The 19,566-nt window shown below is 41.3% G+C and overlaps 1 non-coding gene across 1 annotated transcript; it reads right to left on the bottom strand.

Annotated features, from left to right (window-relative positions):
* Positions 1–395: 395 nt before the first annotated feature.
* LOC128595044 (U6 spliceosomal RNA) lies at positions 396–498 on the bottom strand. The gene has a single exon (XR_008382738.1). It is a non-coding gene; the product is annotated as a U6 spliceosomal RNA (small nuclear RNA).
* Positions 499–19,566: the final 19,068 nt, after the last annotated feature.

Here is a 19,566-nt window from a genome sequence, read left to right as displayed (position 1 = left end):
TGGCAACCTACCAAGGGTGAGATAGTGAGACGCTGTCTCAAAAAATAAATAAATAGGGTGGTGCCTGTGGCTCAGTCGGTAAGGTGCCGGCCCCATATACCGAGGGTGGCGGGTTCAAACCTGGCCCCGGCTGAACTGCAACCAAAAAATAGCTGGGCGCTGTGGCAGGCGCCTGTAGTCCCAGCTACTCGGGAGGCTGAGGCAAGAGAATCGCTTAAGCCCAGGAGTTGGAGGTTGCTGTGAGCTGTGTGATGCCATGGCACTCTACCCGAGGGCAGTACAGTGAGACTCTTGTCTCTACAAAAATAAATAAATAAATAAATAAATATGAAATAAAATAAAATAAAATGTGTTGGGACCTTTAGTAAAACTTGTGAAGTTTTCATTTATCATAGAAAAATATGGAATGCTTTATGAATTTGCATGTCATCCTTGCAGAGGGGCCATGCTAATCTTCTCTGTATCATTCCAATTTTAGTATATGTGCTGCTGAAGCAAGCATAAGTGCTTAATTTCTGAAGGGGTCATCTGTGTGGTGTACCCCAGCATCTGCTGCAGGCAAATATATATATATATATATTTCTGTTTATATATATATAAACAGAAAATTTGCAGATGAAATGCAAATGGTTGGGCACAGTGGCTCCTAACACTCTGGGAAGCCAAAGCGGGTGAGAGACGCTGTCTCTACTAAAAAATGGAAGAGACACACACCTGTAGGCATAGCTACTCAGGAATCTAAGGCAAGAGAATGGCTTAAGCCCAAGAGTTTGAGCTTGCTGTGAGCTATGACACCATGGCACTCTACCCAGGGCAACAGAGTGAGACTTTGTCTCAAAAAAAAAAAAAGAAAGAAAGAAAGAAAAAAAGAAAAAGACAAAAAAAGAGAAAGATACGCAAATGACAAATATACTTAAGTAAAGATGTTTAACATTACTAGTGATCAGAGAACAGAAAATTCGAACAAAACGCCATTATATCATGTCAGAGTCTGGAACTGGCCAGGTCTCTAGCCCTGGCGTATCTAACTGGACATGGACTGCTGTGCTAACTTGCTCAGGATCAACTCCCCTTAGTTGCCTGAGGGCTATTCATCTTAGCCGAAGGGGGAGAGAGAGAGAGAAACAGTCTTTGAGGGAAAGCAGCAGTCTTTGTAGAGCAGGAGGAGGGAGCAAAAGAGTTAGAGTGAGTGAGTCCATGAGAGAATGAACGAGTGAATGAACCCAGACTCACCTCTCCTGCAGCCTCTTACAGAAGTGATCCAGTGGGTATTAAGGAGAGCCAAATCCCTTCCCCATGCCCTTATCACCGAGGTGTTACTGAGATGTTGTATCACAGGTGTTTCTTATATTTACAGAGCTTTCAAAGCTTAACTCTCACTCCTCCTTCCCTTGAGTTATATAGTCTGCTACAATATCATTTTTTATTGTTATTTTTACAGATTTAGGGAGTACGAGTTTAGTCTTGTTACATGGATGCATTGCATAGAAGTGAAGTCTGTGCTTTCTGTGTAACCATCACCTGATTAGCATATGTAGTGCCTATTAGGTAATTTCTCATCCCACACTCTTCTTCTTCCACTCCCCCCTGCCCTGGGGGTGGGGGGTGGGGGATGGAAGGAGAGTGTGGGATGAGAAATTACCATTTTTTACCATCAGGTTCTCAAAAAATTAGGAAGCTTAGGAAATGTTGGGAAAATTTAGGAAAATGGAGATTTTTATACACTGCTGGTATAAATAGAAGAAATTGTGAAGCCAATTCTACCCAGAAATTCAGCTTCTGAATATTTGCAGTAACAATAGCACATGTATGTAAGGAGTAGGCATTGTTGTACCAGCAAAAAATTAGAAGCAGGCTTGGTGCTTGTCTCAGTGGTTAGGGCGCTGGCCTCATACACTGGTTTGAGCCAACCTGGGCCTGTTAAACAAACAAACAAAAAATAGCCAGGCATTGTGGCAGGTGCCTGTAGTCCTAGCTACCCGGGAGGCTGAGGCAAAAGAATTGCTTAAGCCCAAGAGTTTGAGGTTGCTGTGATGCCACGGCACTCTAATGGGGACAATATAGAGAGATTGTCTCAAAAAAAAAAAAAAAAAATGGGTGGCACCCGTGGCTCAAAGGAGTAGGGTGCAGGCCCCATATGTCGGAAGTGGCAGGTTCAAACTGTAATAAGGAGCAGCTCCCTAAAAGAGCTTGGGTTTGTCTTAGCCTGTTTCAGCCTTGGTCCCCGGCATGTTCCCCCAGTTAATTTCAAAGACAGGTTTCAGAATAGGACAAGGAAGTTCCCTGAGTTCCCAAGAACTCCTAGCAACAGGTGACAATGGGTGAACTTACCCCAACCCCTAGCAATAACTAAACAATAGTGAAATAAATCACCTACGAGAAGTTCCCAAGGTGCTGCATTCCCCATGTTGTCCCCATGCCAGCTGCCATGATACAACCCCCTAACTCGCTGCAACCAGTGCCAGGACCCCCATTGAGCCAATTCTGTAACCCCACCCCTGGGCTAACTGCCACGTTCTGCTTCTGTTTTTGCTTGGCTTGCCATCTAGCACAAAAAAGGTATAAAAGGCAACCTGCTTTTCTCTTCGGGGCTGTTTGCCCTTCGGGGCGGCGGCCCACCTGCGCAAGTGTAATCAATCACCATCTGATTTATACCTGAGTGGGGTCCGAGTCTTTCTTACAGGTGGTACATGAGTACAATAAAACCCAGCCCTGGCCCTGGTGCAAAAAAAAAAAAAAATTTGAAATAGTCTCAAAGTCCATCAGTTAGGGGAAAAATAACTGCTGGTATGATTACTATGCTTAGGTAGTATAGTAATTTTCAAGTAATTGTTACTATGTTTAAATAGTATAATAATTTTCAAGTAATTATTCCAAAATAATTGTATTTAAAAAATAATTATACATATGTATATGTGGCTGGATAAATTGATGAACTTTGGAATGATAAATGTGTGCTGTGTAATAAGATCTATATTTAAAAATTACACACAGACAAAATGACGTATATTTTTTATGAGTACATACATATAGGTAGGCAAAAGCACAGAAAATGGTCTAAAATAATATAGAATGAACCCATAAAACAGGTTGTCCCTGGGAAGAATTGATGAAAATAATTTTTCAGGTTTGGCACATACATATAATCCTAGCACTCTGGGAGGCTGAGGTAGGAGGATTGCTTGAGCTCACAGGTTCAAGACCAGCCCGAACAAGACTGTGACCCTGTCTCTAAAAATAGCTGGGTGTTGTGGCAGGCTCCAGTAGTCCCAAGCTAGTTGGGAGGCTAAGGCAAGAGAATCACTTGAGTCCAAGAGTTTGAGGTTGATGTGAGCTATGGTGCCACAGCACTCTACCAAGGGCAACAAAGGAAGAGTCTGTCTCAAAATAATAATAATAATAATAATTTTTCAATTTTTTAAGAATTGAAATATTCAGGGTGGTGCCTGTAGCTCAAGTGGCTAAGGCACCAGCCACATACAACAGAGCTGGCAGGTTTGAATCCGGCCTGGGCCTGCCAAACAGTGACAACTACAACAAAAAAATAACTGGGCATTATGGCGGGCGCCTGTAGTCCTAGCTACTTGGGAGGCTGAGGCAAGAGAATCGCTTAAGCCCCAGAGTTGGAGGTTGCTGTGAGCTGTGATGCCATAGCACTCTACCCAGGACAATAGCTTGAGGTTCTGTCTCAAACAAAAGAATTGAAATATTCAGAATTTATTCTTGAAAATTAAAAGTTAGTAACTATCTGGGTGATGAGCACACCTATCACTTTGAAACTGTACAAAAGCAATTCATGTAACCAAATGTTTATATCCATGTAATATTCTGAAACAACAAAAAAAGTTAATAACTTCAGGAGACACTGTTAGCTGCCACCTTATAGTTCTTCCCTTCCTTGACTTTGTCCCAGTGTCTACGTCTCTCTTCTGTACTCTGATTAACCTGTTGCAGTTGCTCTCAACTCTGGCTTATTTTAAAATATTTAAAATGGGGTGGCACCTGTGGCTCAGCGAGTGGGGCGCCGGCCCCATATGCCGAGGGTGGTGGGTTCAAACCCAGCCCCGGCCAAACTGCAACAAAAAAATAGCCGGGTGTTGTGGTGGGCGCTTGTAGTCCCAGCTGCTCGGGAAGCTGAGGCAAGAGAATCGCCTAGGCCCAGGAGTTGGAGGTTGCTGTGAGCTGTGTGACGCCACGGCACTCTACCGAGGGCGGTAAAGTGAGACTCTGTCTCTACAAAAAAAAATAAAATAAAAAAATAAAATAAAATAAAATATTTAAAACGCCAATGCCAATGCTTAGGCCTCACCACAGAGTTTCTTTTTTCTTTTTGTGACAGGGACTTACTCTGCCACTTAGGCTAGAGTGTAGTGGCAAAATCATAGCTCATAGCAACCACAAACTTCCAGGCTCAAGTGTTCCTCCTGCTTTAGCCTCCAAGTTTCTAGGACTATAGATGCAAGCCACCATACCCAGCTAATTAAAAAAAATTTTTTTTAGGTACAGGGTCTTGCTATGTTGTCCTGGCTGGTCTCAAACTCCTGGCTTCAAGTGACCCTCCTACCTCAGCCTCCCACAGTGCTGGAATTATAGGTGTGAGCCAGTGCACCTGGCCAAGATCCATATTTAATTGTTCTCATCTTAGGAAAATCTTTTGACAGCTATTCAAGTGATTCTGATGTGCTACTGGAGCTGTGAACTACTGGTCCAGTGCAATTATGGGGATCACATTTCCCTTGCAAGTGATTGGCTATAGAAAAGGCATGTGACTCAATCACAGCCAGTGGGATGTGGAAGGAATCTCTCTGGTAGCTTCTAGGAAAGTTTTACCCATTAGCTGCTTGGGAGGCTGAGGCAAGAGAATCGCGTAAGCCCAAGAGTTAGAGGTTGCTGTGAGTCGTGTGAAGTCATGGCACTCTACCCAAGGATGGTACAGTGAGACTCTGTCTCTACAAAAAAAAAAAAAGTGAAACACAGGAAGAAATTTTGTCTTCTGTTGGCTGCTGTCGTGGTTAAATGTGGCACCTGAATCTTCCACCATCATCTTCAGACCTGTTGGCTCCAACAGCCCAAAGACTGAGCTTACATGCTGAAGATGGTAGAGGGAAAGATAGAAAGAACCTGGGCTGCTGACGACGTTGTTGTGAGTCACTGAATTAACCAAGACTGGAGCTGCCCTTGAAACTTCTTGTTTCATGATGAAATAAATTGTCCTTATAGTCTAAGTCCTAATCAATACAATGTATTATATTAAACCATATGACATTGCTGCTATTTAGCCATTTTTGATCTACTTTTTTCACCATCACTGCTGGTCTAAAGCAGACATATCTCTGGCTTACTTTCATTACCCTCAATTTCCTCATGTGCCAAGGGAAAATTTGATACCTATTTTATTATATTTTTCTCCACCCTTCAAGGTCTATCATCAGTATCCACAGGGATAACTGACCTAGTGTCCTAGTATGAGAATCTTAATCATTCTGGTACACTTTCATAGGTGTTCATCCAAATTTTAATCTGTGTACAATTTATTTTGTCTACATATGGATATGTGATATCTATTAGCCAAATAATCAGTGGAGAAGATCATAGAAGATGAGGTGCTTTGTTCTGATAAGAGGCAATTAACTACTGTAACAAACAATGTTCAATTTTCTTTCTTATTTTTTTTTTTAGGCCCATGACTTCAGAACCATGCTCAATTTTAGTGATGCAATATGATAAAAGTTTCCTCTTTGCTCATGTCACACTCCCAGGCAGGCACCGGGGTTGAAGGATGGTTCTGCTCCACATAGTTGTAAAAAAAAAAAAAACAACAGTTCCATCATCTCCCAGGTCCTCTGAGTTTTCTAGTAGAACCCTGTATCTAGCTGGCAGATGATAACAAAGAGAACATCTGGCTGTATTCTATTCCTGGGCCAGTGATGTTCCTACAAGTAATAAAGACCTGTAATTTATAAAATTTTATATACTTAGCCCATGAAATGTGTTTGTCCTGCTTTCATTTCAATAAAATCACTATGTTGTTATAATTATCTAATAATTTATGTTCTAATGGCAGTACTTACATAAAGGATTAAACATATTTAATATTTACAAAGCATACTGAAATACAACCTCACTCTGTTGCATCATCCTAGATCACAGTAACCTTAAACTTCTAGGTTCAAGCCATCCTTCTGCCTCAGCTTTCTGAGTAGCCTGGTAATTTTTTTTCTATTTTTAGAAGAGATGGGGTCTTGGTCTTTCTTGCTTAGGCTGGTCTTGAACTCCTGAGCTCAAGTGATCCTCCAGCCTCATCCTCCTAGAGAGCTAGATTACAGGTGTGAGCCACTGTGCTCAGCCCAAGGCATACAAAATTTAATATGGTTTTGGCTCGGCACCTGTAGCATACTGGTTACGGAACCAGTCACATACACCGAAGCTGGGGGGGTTCACTGGCAGGTTCAAACCTGGCCTGGGCCAGCTGAACAACAATGACAACTGCAACAAATAAATAGCCAACTGTTGTGGCGAGCACCTGTGGTCCCAGTTACTCGGGAAGCTGAGGCAAGAAAATTGGCTAAGCCCAGGAGTTTGAAGCACCTGTGAGCTGTGATACCATAGCACTCTACCAAGCCAACATAGTGAGACTCTGTCTCAAAAAAAAAAAAAAGTAAATAAAAAACAAAAACATAAAAATGGAAATCAAAGAAAATGAGAAATAAAAATTAATTAAAATATTTTAGGTCATTTTTCTTCTAGAATATTTACTTTATTAAAATTAAAAGGTAAATACATTAGTTATGGAGATTTGAAATCAAGATTATTTAAATAAAGCTGAACATTTTTATTTCATTTTTTATTTTTTTTATTTTTTTTTTTTATCATTGGGGATTCATTGAGGGTACAATAAGCCAGGTTACACTGATTGCAATTGTTAGGTAAAGTCCCTCTTGCAATCATGTCTTGCCCCCATAAAGTGTAACACACACCAAGGCCCCACCCACCTCCCTCCTTCCCTCTTTCTGTCCCCCCCCAAACATAATTGTCATTAATTGTCCTCATATCAAGATTGAGTATATAGGATTCATGCTTCTCCATTCTTGTGATGCTTTACTAAGAATAATGTCTTCCACGTCCATCCAGGTTAATATGAAGGATGTAAAGTCTCCATTTTTTTTAATGGCTGAATAGTATTCCATGGTATACATATACCACAGCTTGTTAATCCATTCCTGGGTTGGTGGGCATTTAGGCTGTTTCCACATTTTGGCGATTGTAAATTGAGCTGCAATAAACAGTCTAGTACAAGTGTCCTTATGATAAAAGGATTTCTTTCCTTCTGGGTAGATGCCCAGTAATGGGATTGCAGGATCAAATGGGAGGTCTAGCTTGAGTGCTTTGAGGTTTCTCCATACTTCCTTCCAGAAAGGTTGTACTAGTTTGCAGTCCCACCAGCAGTGTAAAAGTGTTCCCTTCTCTCCACATCCACGCCAGCATCTGCAGTTTTGAGATTTTGTGATGTGGGCCATTCTCACTGGGGTTAGATGATATCTCAGGGTTGTTTTGATTTGCATTTCTCTAATATATAGAGATGATGAACATTTTTTCACGTGCTTGTTAGCCATTCGTCTGTCATCTTTAGAGAAAGTTCTATTCATGTCCCTTGCCCATTGATATAAGGGATTGTTGGCTTTTTTCATGTGGATTAATTTGAGTTTTCTATAGATCCTAGTTATCAAGCTTTTGTCTGATTGAAAATATGCAAATATCCTTTCCCATTGTGTAGGTTGTCTCTTTGCTTTGGTTATCGTCTTCTTAGCTGTACAGAAGCTTTTCAGTTTAATGAAGTCCCATTTGTTTATTTTTGTTGTTGTTGCAATTGTCATGGCAGTCTTCTTCATGAAGTCTTTCCTCAGGCCAATATCTTCCAGTGTTTTTCCTACGCTTTCTTGGAGGATTTTTATTGTTTCATGCCTTAAATTTAAGTCCTTTATCCATCTTGAATAAATTTTTGTGAGTGGGGAAAGGTGTGGGTCCAGTTTCAGTCTTTTACATGTAGACATCCAGTTCTCCCAACACCATTTATTGAATAGGGAGTCTTTTCCCCAAGGTATGTTCTTGTTTGGTTTATCAAAGATTAGGTGGTTGTAAAATATTAGTTTCATTTCTTAGTTTTCAATTCAATTCCAAGTGTCTATGTCTCTGTTTTTGTGCCAGTACCATGCTGTCTTGAGCACTATGGCTTTGTAGTACAAACTAAAATCTGGTATGCTGATGCCCCCAGCTTTATTTTTGTTACAGAGAACTGCCTTAGCTATATGGGTTTTTTTCCGGTTCCATACAAAATGCAGAATCATTTTTTCTAAATCTTGAAAGTATGATGTTGGTATTTTGATAGGAATGGCATTGAATAGGTAGATTGCTTTGGGAAGTATAGACATTTTAACAATGTTGATTCTTCCCATCCATGAGCATGGTATATTCTTCCATTTGTTAATATCCTCTGCTATTTCCTTTCTGAGGAGTTCATAGTTTTCTTTATAGAGGTCCTTCACCTCCTTCATTAGGTATACTCCTAGGTATTTCATTTTCTTTGAAACTATGGTGAAGGGAGTTGTGTCCTTAATTAGCTTCTCATCTTGACTGTTATTGGTGTACACAAAGGCTACTGACTTGTGGACATTGATTTTATATCCTGAAACATTACTGTATTTTTTGATGACTTCTAGGAGTCTTGTGGCTGAGTCTTTGGGGTTCTCTAAGTATAAGATCATGTCGTCAGCAAAGAGGGAGAGTTTGACCTCCTCTGCTCCCATTTGGATTCCCTTTATTTCCTTCTCTTGCCTAATTGTATTGGCTAGAACTTCCAGCACTATGTTGAATAGTAAAGGTGACAGAGGACAACCTTGTCTGGTTCCAGTTCTAAGAGGAAAAGCTTTCAGTTTTACTCCGTTCAGTAAAATATTGGCTGTGGGTTTGTCATAGATAGCTTCAATCAGTTTTAGAAATGTGCCACCTATGCCTATACTCTTCAGTGTTCTAATTACAAAAGGATGCTGGATTTTATCAAATGCTTTTTCTGCATCTATTGAGAGGATCATGTGATCTTTATTTTTGCCTCTGTTAATATGGTGGATAACGTTTATAGACTTGCATATGTTAAACCAGCCTTGCATCCCTGGGATGAAGCCTACTTGATCATGATGAATGACTTTTTTGATGATAAGTTGTAATCTATTGGCTAGGATTTTGTTGAGAATTTTTGCGTCTATATTCATGAGTGAGATTGGTCTGAAATTCTCCTTTTTGTTTGGGTCTTTTCCTGGTTTTGGTATCAGGGTGATGTTTGCTTCATAGAATGTGTTGGGGAAGATTCCTTCTTCCTCAATTTTTTGGAATAATTTCTGCAGTACAGGAATAAGCTCTTCCTTGAAGGTTTGATAGAATTCTGGAGTGAAGCCATCTGGACCAGGGCATTTTTTGGTTGGAAGATTTTTTATCGTTTCTTTGATCTCAGTGCTTGAAATTGGTCTGTTCAGGAGCTCTATTTCTTCCTGGCTGAGTCTAGGGAGAGGGTGTGATTCCAAATATTTATCCATTTCTTTCACATTGTCAAATTTCTGGGCATAGAGTTTCTGGTAGTATTCAGAGATGATCTCTTGTATCTCTGTGGGATCAGTTGTTATTTCCCCTTTATCATTTCTGATTGAGGTTACTAGAGATTTTACTTTTCTATTCCTCGTTAGTCTGGCCAATGGTTTATCTATTTTATTTATTTTTTCAAAAAACCAACTCCTTGTTTCATTAATTTTCTGAATGATTCTTTTGTTTTCAATTTCATTGATTTCTGATTTGATTTTGGATATTTCTTTTCTTCTACTGAGTTTAGGCTTAGATTGTTCTTCTTTTTCCAATTCCATAAGATCTCTTGTGAGATTGTTGATGTGCTCTCTTTCTGTTTTTCGAATGTAGGCATCTAAAGTGATGAATTTTCCTCTCAAAACTGCTTTTGCAGTATCCCACAGGTTTTGGTAGCTTGTGTCTTCATTGTTGTTATGCTCAAGGAAGTTAATGATTTCCTGTTTTATTTCTTCCTGCACCCATCTGTTATTCAACAGAAGATTGTTTAATTTCCATGCCTTTGGGTGGCTTCGAGCATTTTTGTTAGAGTTGAGTTCCACCTTTAGTGCCTTATGGTCTGAGAAGATACAAGGTAAAATTTCAATTCTTTTGATTCTGTTGATATTTGTTTTGTGTCCCAGGATATGATCAATTTTGGAGAATGTTCCATGGGGTGATGAGAAGAATGTATATTCTTTATCTTTGGGATGGAGTGTTCTATATGCGTCTATCAAACACGGTTGTTCTAGGGTCTCATTTAAATCTCTTATATCCTTGTTTAATTTCTGTTTAGAGGATCTGTCCAGCTCTGTAAGAGGAGTGTTAAGGTCCCCTGTTATTATGGTATTATCAGATATCATATTGCTCAGACTGAGTAAGGTCTGTTTCAAGAATCTGGGAGCATTTAAATTGGGTGCATAGATACTTAGAATTGAAATGTCTTCTTGTTGTATTTTTCCCTTGACCAATATAAAGTGACCATCTTTGTCTTTTTTGACTTTAGTTGCTTTAAATCCACATGTATCTGAAAATAAGATTGCAACTCCTCTTTTCTTCTGAATTCCATTTGCCTGAAAAATTGTCTTCCAACCCTTGACTCGGAGCTTTAGTTTGTCTTTTGAAGCTAGGTGTGTTTCTTACAGACAGCAAATGGATGGCTTGTGTTTTTTAATCCAGTCAACCAATCTATGTCTCTTCAGTGGGGAATTCAAGCCATTAACATTTATTGAGATAATTGATAAGTGTGGTAGTATTCTATTCGTCTTATTTTGTGAGAGTCCATTGCTTAGTTTTATCTTTTGCATCAGTGTGGAGGTTAGGTTTTGTCCTTTAATTTCTGAGATCTTACTTTGCTGCTGATCCATTTGGTGGTCAGTGTGCAGAACAGGTTGAAGTATTTCCTGTAGAGATGGTCTTGTTGTGGCGAATTTCCTCAATGTTTGTATATCTGTAAATGATTTGATTTCTCCCTCAATTTTGAAGCTTAGCTTAGCAGGGTACAGAATTCTGGGCTGGAAATTGTTCTGTTTAAGTAGATTAAAGGTAGATGACCATTGTCTTCTTGCTTGGAAAGTTTCATTAGAGAAGTCTGCGGTCACTCTGATGGATTTGCCCCCGTAGGTCAACTGGCACTTAGTCCTGGCAGCTTGCAGAATCTTTTCTTTTGTCTTGACTTTGGACAGGTTCATCACAATGTGTCTTGGAGAAGCCCGGTTAGAGTTGAGGAGACCTGGGGTCCGATAGCCCTCTGAAAGCAGTGTGTCAGAATCTTTGGTGATATTTGGGAAATTTACTTTTATAATATTCTCTAGTATGGCTTCCATTCCTCTGGGGCATTCTTCTTCCCCTTCTGGGATTCCTATAACTCGTATGTTGGAACACTTCATAAAGTCCCATAATTCTGACAGTGAAACGTTCTGCTTTCTCTCTCTTCTTTTCTGCCTCTTTTACTATCTGAGTTATCTCAAAAACTTTGTCTTCTACCTCTGAAATTCTTTCTTCTGCATGGTCTAACCTGTTGCTGATACTTTCCATTGCATCTTTAAGTTCCCTGATTGACTGTTTCAGTTCCTTCAGCTCTGCTATATCCTTTTTATATTCTTCATATCGTTCATCTCTTATTTGATTCTGTTATTTAATTTCCTTTTGGTTATTTTCCACTTTATTAGCAGTTTCCTTCATTGTTTCCATCATTTCTTTCATTTTTTTTCAACATGTGTATTCTAAATTCCCTTTCTGTCATTCCTAACATTTCTGTATAGGTGGAATCCTCTGCAGTAGCTACCTCATGGTCCCTCTGCAGTAGCTACCTCATGGTCCCTCATGGCGGGGTTGTTCTGGACTGGTTCTTCATGTTGCCTGGAGTTTTCTGCTAATTCTTCCTCATGAGTGATTTCTTTTATCTGTTTCCTTGACCTAATTTTCCTTTCACTTCCTCTTGCTCTTTAAGTTCTCGTGCCTGTGGACTAAGGGTTACAGGACCAGAAGGGTGAGAAGGTTGAAGAGCAAGAAAGGGATGAAAGAAAAGAGGACCGAGTGATAAGAAAAAAAAAAAAGAAAAATATAGAAAGGAGAGGGGGTGGGTAAAAGGAATATTGACAAAAAGAAGAGAGGCACAGAAAGAGGGAGACAGAGCAATAGGTGTACAGTAGGGTACTTTGATACAACCTTAAAAAGGAAACCACCTTCTGGGGGTGCCCAGTTGGGTGGTTCCCTTGAGGTCAGCAGCTCTTTGCTAACCTGATCAGACACAGTACCCCACCTCCACCAAGTAGAGAGGAAAGACAAAAATGCTATAAATCAAACCAAAACAAGCAAACAGAAAACTTTACAGGATAAAATTGGCTGGAAAAACCAAATAATAGCGGTAGAAACACTAGCAAAAATGAAGTTCTAATTATTGAAATAGGCAGCAATGGGAAATTATAATTAAACTAGAAAAATTGAGAAAGAAAAAGGATCTGTATGGAAAAGGTTGAACTTAAAAAACAAAACAACAATCAACAACATCAAAATAAACAAAAAAAACAACCAAACCAAAAAAAAAAAACAAAAAACACACAACCAAAAACAAAGCAGTATGTATATGTTATTGAATATTGTCTGGGCAACACGTGGTCTTCTGGGGTATGAGATGTTAATCACAGTTCTGATACGACTGGAGGCTGCTAGTTTCTCAAACCCCAGCAGGTAGACACCCTAAATCTCTCTTCAGCCCACTTAAAAGGCACTTTGCGCTTGTTCACTTGCTGAGCAGAAGCTTTCCCAGGGAAGTGCTTGTCGCTGGAATCACTGCTGAAGTGGCTATCCACTTACCCTGTGTGCCAAAACTGGTCTCCCTCTCTCCCCGAGGGTTAGGGCTGCAAGGCGGCTCAGACCCCGCCCTTAGGCTACTTGGTCGCTGGGTTACCAGCTCCCACCCAATTCCAGCTCTGCGACCCTGAGGGCGGAGCTTGCCGGGGCAGATCGCTCACAATGGCTGCCTGTGACCCAGTGCCAAACACTATTAGCTCCGTCTGGCTCAGCAGCTCAGACTGGGGCCCTAGACAAAGGCCAAAGTTCTCCTCACTCCCGCTCAGGCTCTCCCCAAGGCAGTTCAGCTGAGTGCCAAGTACAAAGACACCAAAACAGATCACAGGTAAGGCCTTTCTGGTTTGCAGTCTCGCTGCTACTGAACTTACAGTTGCGGGCGGGTTTAGACGGATTGAACACACGCGACCACTTGCTGGTTTTCCACTGTTTTAGTCCTCCTCTTGGGGTCCAGAAGTCTCTCGCTGACTCCCTGTATCCTCTCAGGGGTGATGATAGGCAGATCCCACCAGCCAGAGATGCCTGGAGTCCTATCTCCCCAGACTCATGGTGCCCAGATGCAAGGAAGCTGTTACTCGGCTGCCATCTTGCTCCGCCTCCTGAACATTTTTATTTTTAAATTCTATAAATTTTACCAAAACTATTCCAAATTTTAATATTCAATGTCCATCTACTTGCTAATGTAAACAACGGACAGGTGTATCACCCTTTATGCATGTGTATTACCTACATGCCTACCAATTTAAAAGAAATGTGAACTAATGTTGCCAAATTTTTTTAGCCTCCATATAGCACACGTATTGCAAATCCATGCAGATTAGAATATGAAGAGTGGTAAGAAAATAGACCTTTGGGTCAACAAAAATGATAATCCATTTTAGTGCACGTATCTATTACACTCATGCTGAAGAGGAATTTGACAAGTTAATTAAAAATTGTCTTTTCTCTTCCGCAATGGCATCCTCCATTCAAATCCTCCCTGCACTCAGAGCAGCAGCCAGTCTTCACACATGCAAAGCATTTAGATACAGTCAAGGAGTGCTTACCTGGGGCCTATACAGTGTTAGTCATCATAAGGGCTCTTATTCAGAGTATCAGGTTGTTATGTCTGCACCAGAGCCCAAGCTGTCACTGATCTTCATATATACTTACATACATTTATTGTTTCTTGTGCGTTTTTTGTGAAATATCAGGCTTTCAAAGTGCATTGCTAAGGGAAGGGGCCCTTCTTGCCTGGGTCTAAGGGCCATACTGTTCACATAATTCATATAGTCCTGATGTGGCCACTGGGGGCCCAGTCCTGAGACTCTCAGAGAAGTGGGCCCTTTCATGTTCCACAAAGCTTCCTTATTAACTGGTGTTTACCCCAGAGGTTTTATGTCAACCTGACATAAAACAAAGATTATTAACTGAACATGCAAGAATTTTGCCTTATGTGGTATCTGAGAAAGGATGATTAGATAGTAAATATCTCATCTCACACAGCAATGTGGTATTGAGGACATTGCATGGTGTAATGCTGTGGATATACATGGCTCGCCCAGAGCACTGATCATTGAAAATGGGATGCCTGTTTGCTCAGACTCAGCTCCCTGACCTTCTCCTTGTCCCTGACCTTCTACTCTACTATTCTTCAGGCCCCATTCCCAGACAAGCATTACACCGGGGGTGTCTTGTCATCACATGAACTTTGTAGTCCTCAGATATCTTAACTTTTAACATCCTGCTTTTAACATCCTGCTCTAACCATAACCTCCTAATTCTCTAACTTTCTTCTTGCCAGTTTACCTTCCCTACTATCACCCTGATCTAGCAAAGGTCGAGCGTGAAGCAGTCTCTCTCCGATGTCCCTGTGCTGAGAGAGCAGCTGAAGAGAATCACTCAACCTGGTAAGATTGGAGCTCCTGCAAATTCCTGGTCACCAACAGCGACTGGGCTTTCTGTGCTGCCTGGCCACCTATTCTTCTGCATTAAGGATGGATCCAATAAGGCTTACACAATTTGTGGGGCCACCTTTAAGAAGAATATGAAATTACAGATACAAAATTAGATACAAAACTGGATACTGATTAAAAAGGAGAAATCTAAAGCACAGTAGGGTGACTATAAGTCACTGTATATTGACTGCATAGACACAATACAGTCGATATTGTGACTGTAAGTAACAATTGTTTTATTTTATAACAGAGTCTCACTTTGTCACCCCCGTAGAGTGCCCTGGTGTCATAGCTCACAGCAACCTCTTAACTCTTGGGCTCAAGCGATTCTCTTGCCTCAGCCTCCCGAGTAGCTGAGACTACAGGTGCCTGCCACAATGCCCAGATATTTCTAGAGATGGGGTCTCACTCTAGCTCAGGCTGGTCTCAAACTCGTGAGCTCAGGTGATCTGCCCACCTGCTGGGATTACAGGCATGAGCCACCACTCCCAGCCTTGAACTGTATATTTTAAAATATCCCAGGAGTCTGAGATCAGCTTGGGCGATACAGTGAGACACACCACAAAAAATTTAAAATTTAGCCAGGCCTGGTGGTGTGCACCTGTATTCCTAGCTACTCAGGAGATTGAGGCAGAAGGATCAATTGAGCCCAGGAGTTCAAAGTTGTAAGTGGGGTATGACTGTGTTATGGCACTCCAGCCTGGACAACAGAGTGACACCTTGTCTCAAAAATAAATGACTGACTGACTGACTGAATGAATGAATAAATAAATAAATAAATAAAATAACTATAAGAGTAGAATTGGAATGTTTCTTTTTTTTATGGAATGTTTCTAACACAAAGGCATTATTAATGCTTGAGTTGATAGATACTCCAATGACCCTGATTTGATCATTATATACCGTATACATGTATCAAAACATCACATGTACTCCATAAATATGTTCAGTGTGTATTATGTATCCATAACAATAAAAATACATAAAAATAAATAAAAATTAAAGAAAGAAAAATATAAAATCTGCCTCAAAAAAAAAAAATCACAACTAATTGGAGCCTTGTGAATGAAGGTCTTCTGAAATCTCTTTAGGCCATTTATCAGCAGTGCTTGCATAAAAATGATTCCCAATAGTGACCTGGCTTCCTCTTCTCACCAGAACTCCCAGCAACTTCTCCTATGCACTGAGGCCATATTACATGCTTCTGAGATTACAACATACAGTTCACTTGCTTGCCACCTGCCCAAACTACCAAGGCCCTGTTGAACTGTTAGGAGGTGACTTCTCTGACTTTATAGAGAACATAGAAGACATGAGACATAAATCCTTCAAGTTCCTGCTACCAACCAGCAGAATTACCTGTATCCACTCCTATTTTCTTCCTTTCTATGTTTTACAGCAGCAGAAGAGGTTTCACTCTATCAATTTTTTCATCTTCATATCATGAAGCTCTCTTACCAATAGTCTCCAGGTTTCACTAAAGATAGAGTTTATTTTTGTTGTTGTTGCCCTCCTTGGGCTCTTTGGGGTGTGTTTCAAGGGTAAAATGAGTTATTCGGAAACCAGATGTCAACCCTTGTTTCCTTGTCTTCTGTGGCCTCAGTTCTCCTGTTTCTCCTACTCCCTCTGGAGTTCTTTTCAGGCATTCTTGGTCCTCTGCCCCCTTAAATTGTAGATTTCTTCAGGCCACCATCAGATCATTTATTCCTTTAAAAATAATTAATAAAGGGCTGGGCACTGTGGCTTATGCCTATAATCCCAGCACTTCAGGAGGCTTAAGCAGTAGGATGGCTTGAGCCCAGGAGTTTAAAGTTTACAAGGAGCTATGATGATTCCACCGCACAATAACCTGGGCAACAGAGGGAGACCCTGTCTAAAAACAAAAAATATTGGGCCAGGCACAGTGGCTGATGCCTGTAGTCCCAGCTACTCGGGAGGCTGAGGCAAGAAGATCACTTGAGCCCAAAAGTTTGAAGTTGCTGTGAACTATGATGCTACGACACTCTACTGAGGGTGACAAAGTGAAACTCAGTGTCAATAAATAAATAAGCCTGGACTATGTTCCAGGATTGTTGCAGGTACGGGGAATATGAAGTGAGCAAGACAGACCCTGTTCCTGCCTCACCACAAGGACACGTGGGAGAAAGGACCATCCACGTATGGCATAACGAGGAGAGATCAGACCAGGCTGCTTGAACCAAGACTGGGAGGACGAATCACCAGGTGAATCTGAGGGAAAAAGTGGTTCAGGTATCAGACTCAGAGCGGGCAAAGAATATTCTGTATCTGGCAAACTAAAAGAGGAGGGGCAACGGGGCGGCACCTGTGACTCAAAGGGGTAGGGCGCTGGCCCCATATGCCGGAGGTGGCGGGTTCAAACCCAGCCCGGGCCAAAAACTGCAAAAAAAGAAACAAAAACAAAAAAACCGAGGAGGGCCGACGATATGGGAAAGAAGGTGAGAAATAAAAGGTAGACAAATCTGAGAAGGCAGGGGTTTGTCATCACTGTTGAGAATTTGGACTGTGTTCTAAGGGCTACAGGAAGCCTCAGAAACTACCAAAACCTCTTAACATCTCTGCTCTACCCTTTCCCTTGACTAAATCATGCTCCAAAGGGCAGCCGAAGTGATTTTCTTTCTTTCTTTTTTTTTTTTTTTTTGAGACAGAGTCTCACTATGTCACCCTTTGTAGAGCACTGTGGTGTCACAGCTCACAGCAACCTCCAACTCTTGGGCTCAAGTGATTCTCTTGCCTCAGTCTCCCAAGTAGCTGGGACTACAGGCGCCCACCACAACACCCGGCTATTTTTGGTTGCAGTTGTCATTGTTGTTCAGCAGGCACAGGCTGGATTTGAACCCGCCAGCCTTGGTGTATGTGGCTGGTGCCCTACCCACTGAGCTACAGGCAACGCTCTAGCCAAGGTGATCTTGAAACGTAAATCACATAGTGTCAATTTCTTGCTTGAAACCTTCTGGAGTCTTTTTTTTTTTCTTTCTTCTCTCCTCTTTCTTCTCTCTCTCTTTCTCTCTCCCTCCCTCCCTTTCTTCCTTCCTTCCTTTCAGACAGAGTCTCACTCTATAGCCCTGGCTAGAGTGTCATGGCGTCACAGCTCACAGCAACCTCTAACTCCTGGGCTCAAGTGATTTTCTTGCCTCAGCCTCCTGAGTAGTTGGGACTACAACTGCCACCACCACACCCAGCTAGTTTTTTCTATTTTTAGTGGAAATAGGGTCTCTCTCTCTTGTTCAGGCCGGTCTCGAACTCCTGAGTTCAAGTGCTTCTGGAGTCTTTCTTTCCTCCAATGGATTAAAGTCCTGACTCCTTACCCAGCTCATAAGACCCGCATGACCTGCTCACACCACCTTGACCAGGTTCCCCTTTTATGTGACTTCTTCAGTTTCTCTCAGATAGATTCTCTGCTGTCTCTGGACCTCCAGACAAGGTGTCCATCCTGCCAAGAACCCTCCTTTCCTCTCTACTTATATATCCTTGGCATTGCATCCTCTGGGAAGCCTTCCCTGGTATACCTTAAGTCTGTATTCGGTACTCTTCCCATGAGCTCTTGTTAACACCCTGACTTTCTCTCACAGTGTCAAGTATGTAGGACTCATGCAAGTGACTGATGCTACCACTCCATGAGCTCCAAGAACACATGAACTTTGTGTATTTATTCATCTTTATACCTCCAGCATACAGCACCTAATATAACCTTAGTCAGTATTTGTTGAATAAATAGGCAATGAAAAAAGAAAATAAGGGGTATGTTCAATGTATTCTATGGTCACTTGTAGCTCTAAAAAAGAAAAAAAAGGAAAGTGCCTGTGGCTCAGTGAGTAGGGTGCCGGCCCCATATACCAAGGGTGGCAGGTTCAAACCTGGCCCCAGCCAAACTGCAACAACAACAAAAAATAGCTGGGCATTGTGGCAGGCGCCTGTGGTCCCAGCTGAGGCTGCAGCAAGAGAATCGCCTAAACCCAGGAGTTGGAGGTTGCTGTGACACCACAGCACTCTACCCAGGGCAACAAAGTGAGACTTTTTCCCTAAAAATAAAATAAAAATTATGATTCTTTGTTTGTCCTATCTGATGCAGGTAGCTTAGGAACAGTTTAACAGTTTATGTCTAAAAACACAACAGAATGGTCCAGGGTAGTGGCTCATACCTTTAATCCCAACATTTTGGGAGGCTAAGAATTCCACGCTAGCTTGGGCAACATATTGAGACCCATCCCTACAAAAACTTTAAAAAAAGGAAGGAAGGAAAGAAGGAAGGAAGGAAGGAAAGGATCGGTGTGTGGGGTGGTGTCATGCACCTGTAGTCCCAGCTACTTGGGAGGCTGAGGCAGGAAGTTTTCACGAGCCCAGGAGTAAGCTATATCCACAGCACTGCACTCCAGCTGAAAGGTAGCGAGATCTTGTTTCTCTCTCTCTCTCTTTTTTAAAGTAGTAGGACTCAAATTTCTGTATTTCCATTATTTGAATTCCTGTTTGTGTTAAATTGTGGAAACTATTAGATTTTTCCTTTTTCTCAGCCACAAGGTCCTTAAACTACCAAAAGAGAGACTAAGTGCATTTTCTCAACTTTTCTTTACATACATTCTGTCTCATCCGTTTTCTGTACAAATAATTTTTTCCCTCTCCCTGGAAATTACTTCTAGATTGGGTGGTTCCTTACATTATTCCCATTGTTTAATTCAATTTAGCAGTTCAACTC

Source organism: Nycticebus coucang, chromosome 9 (assembly GCF_027406575.1).
Source record: "Nycticebus coucang isolate mNycCou1 chromosome 9, mNycCou1.pri, whole genome shotgun sequence".
Lineage (NCBI taxonomy): Eukaryota > Metazoa > Chordata > Mammalia > Primates > Lorisidae > Nycticebus > Nycticebus coucang.
This window is presented reverse-complemented; position numbering and strand designations above follow the sequence as displayed.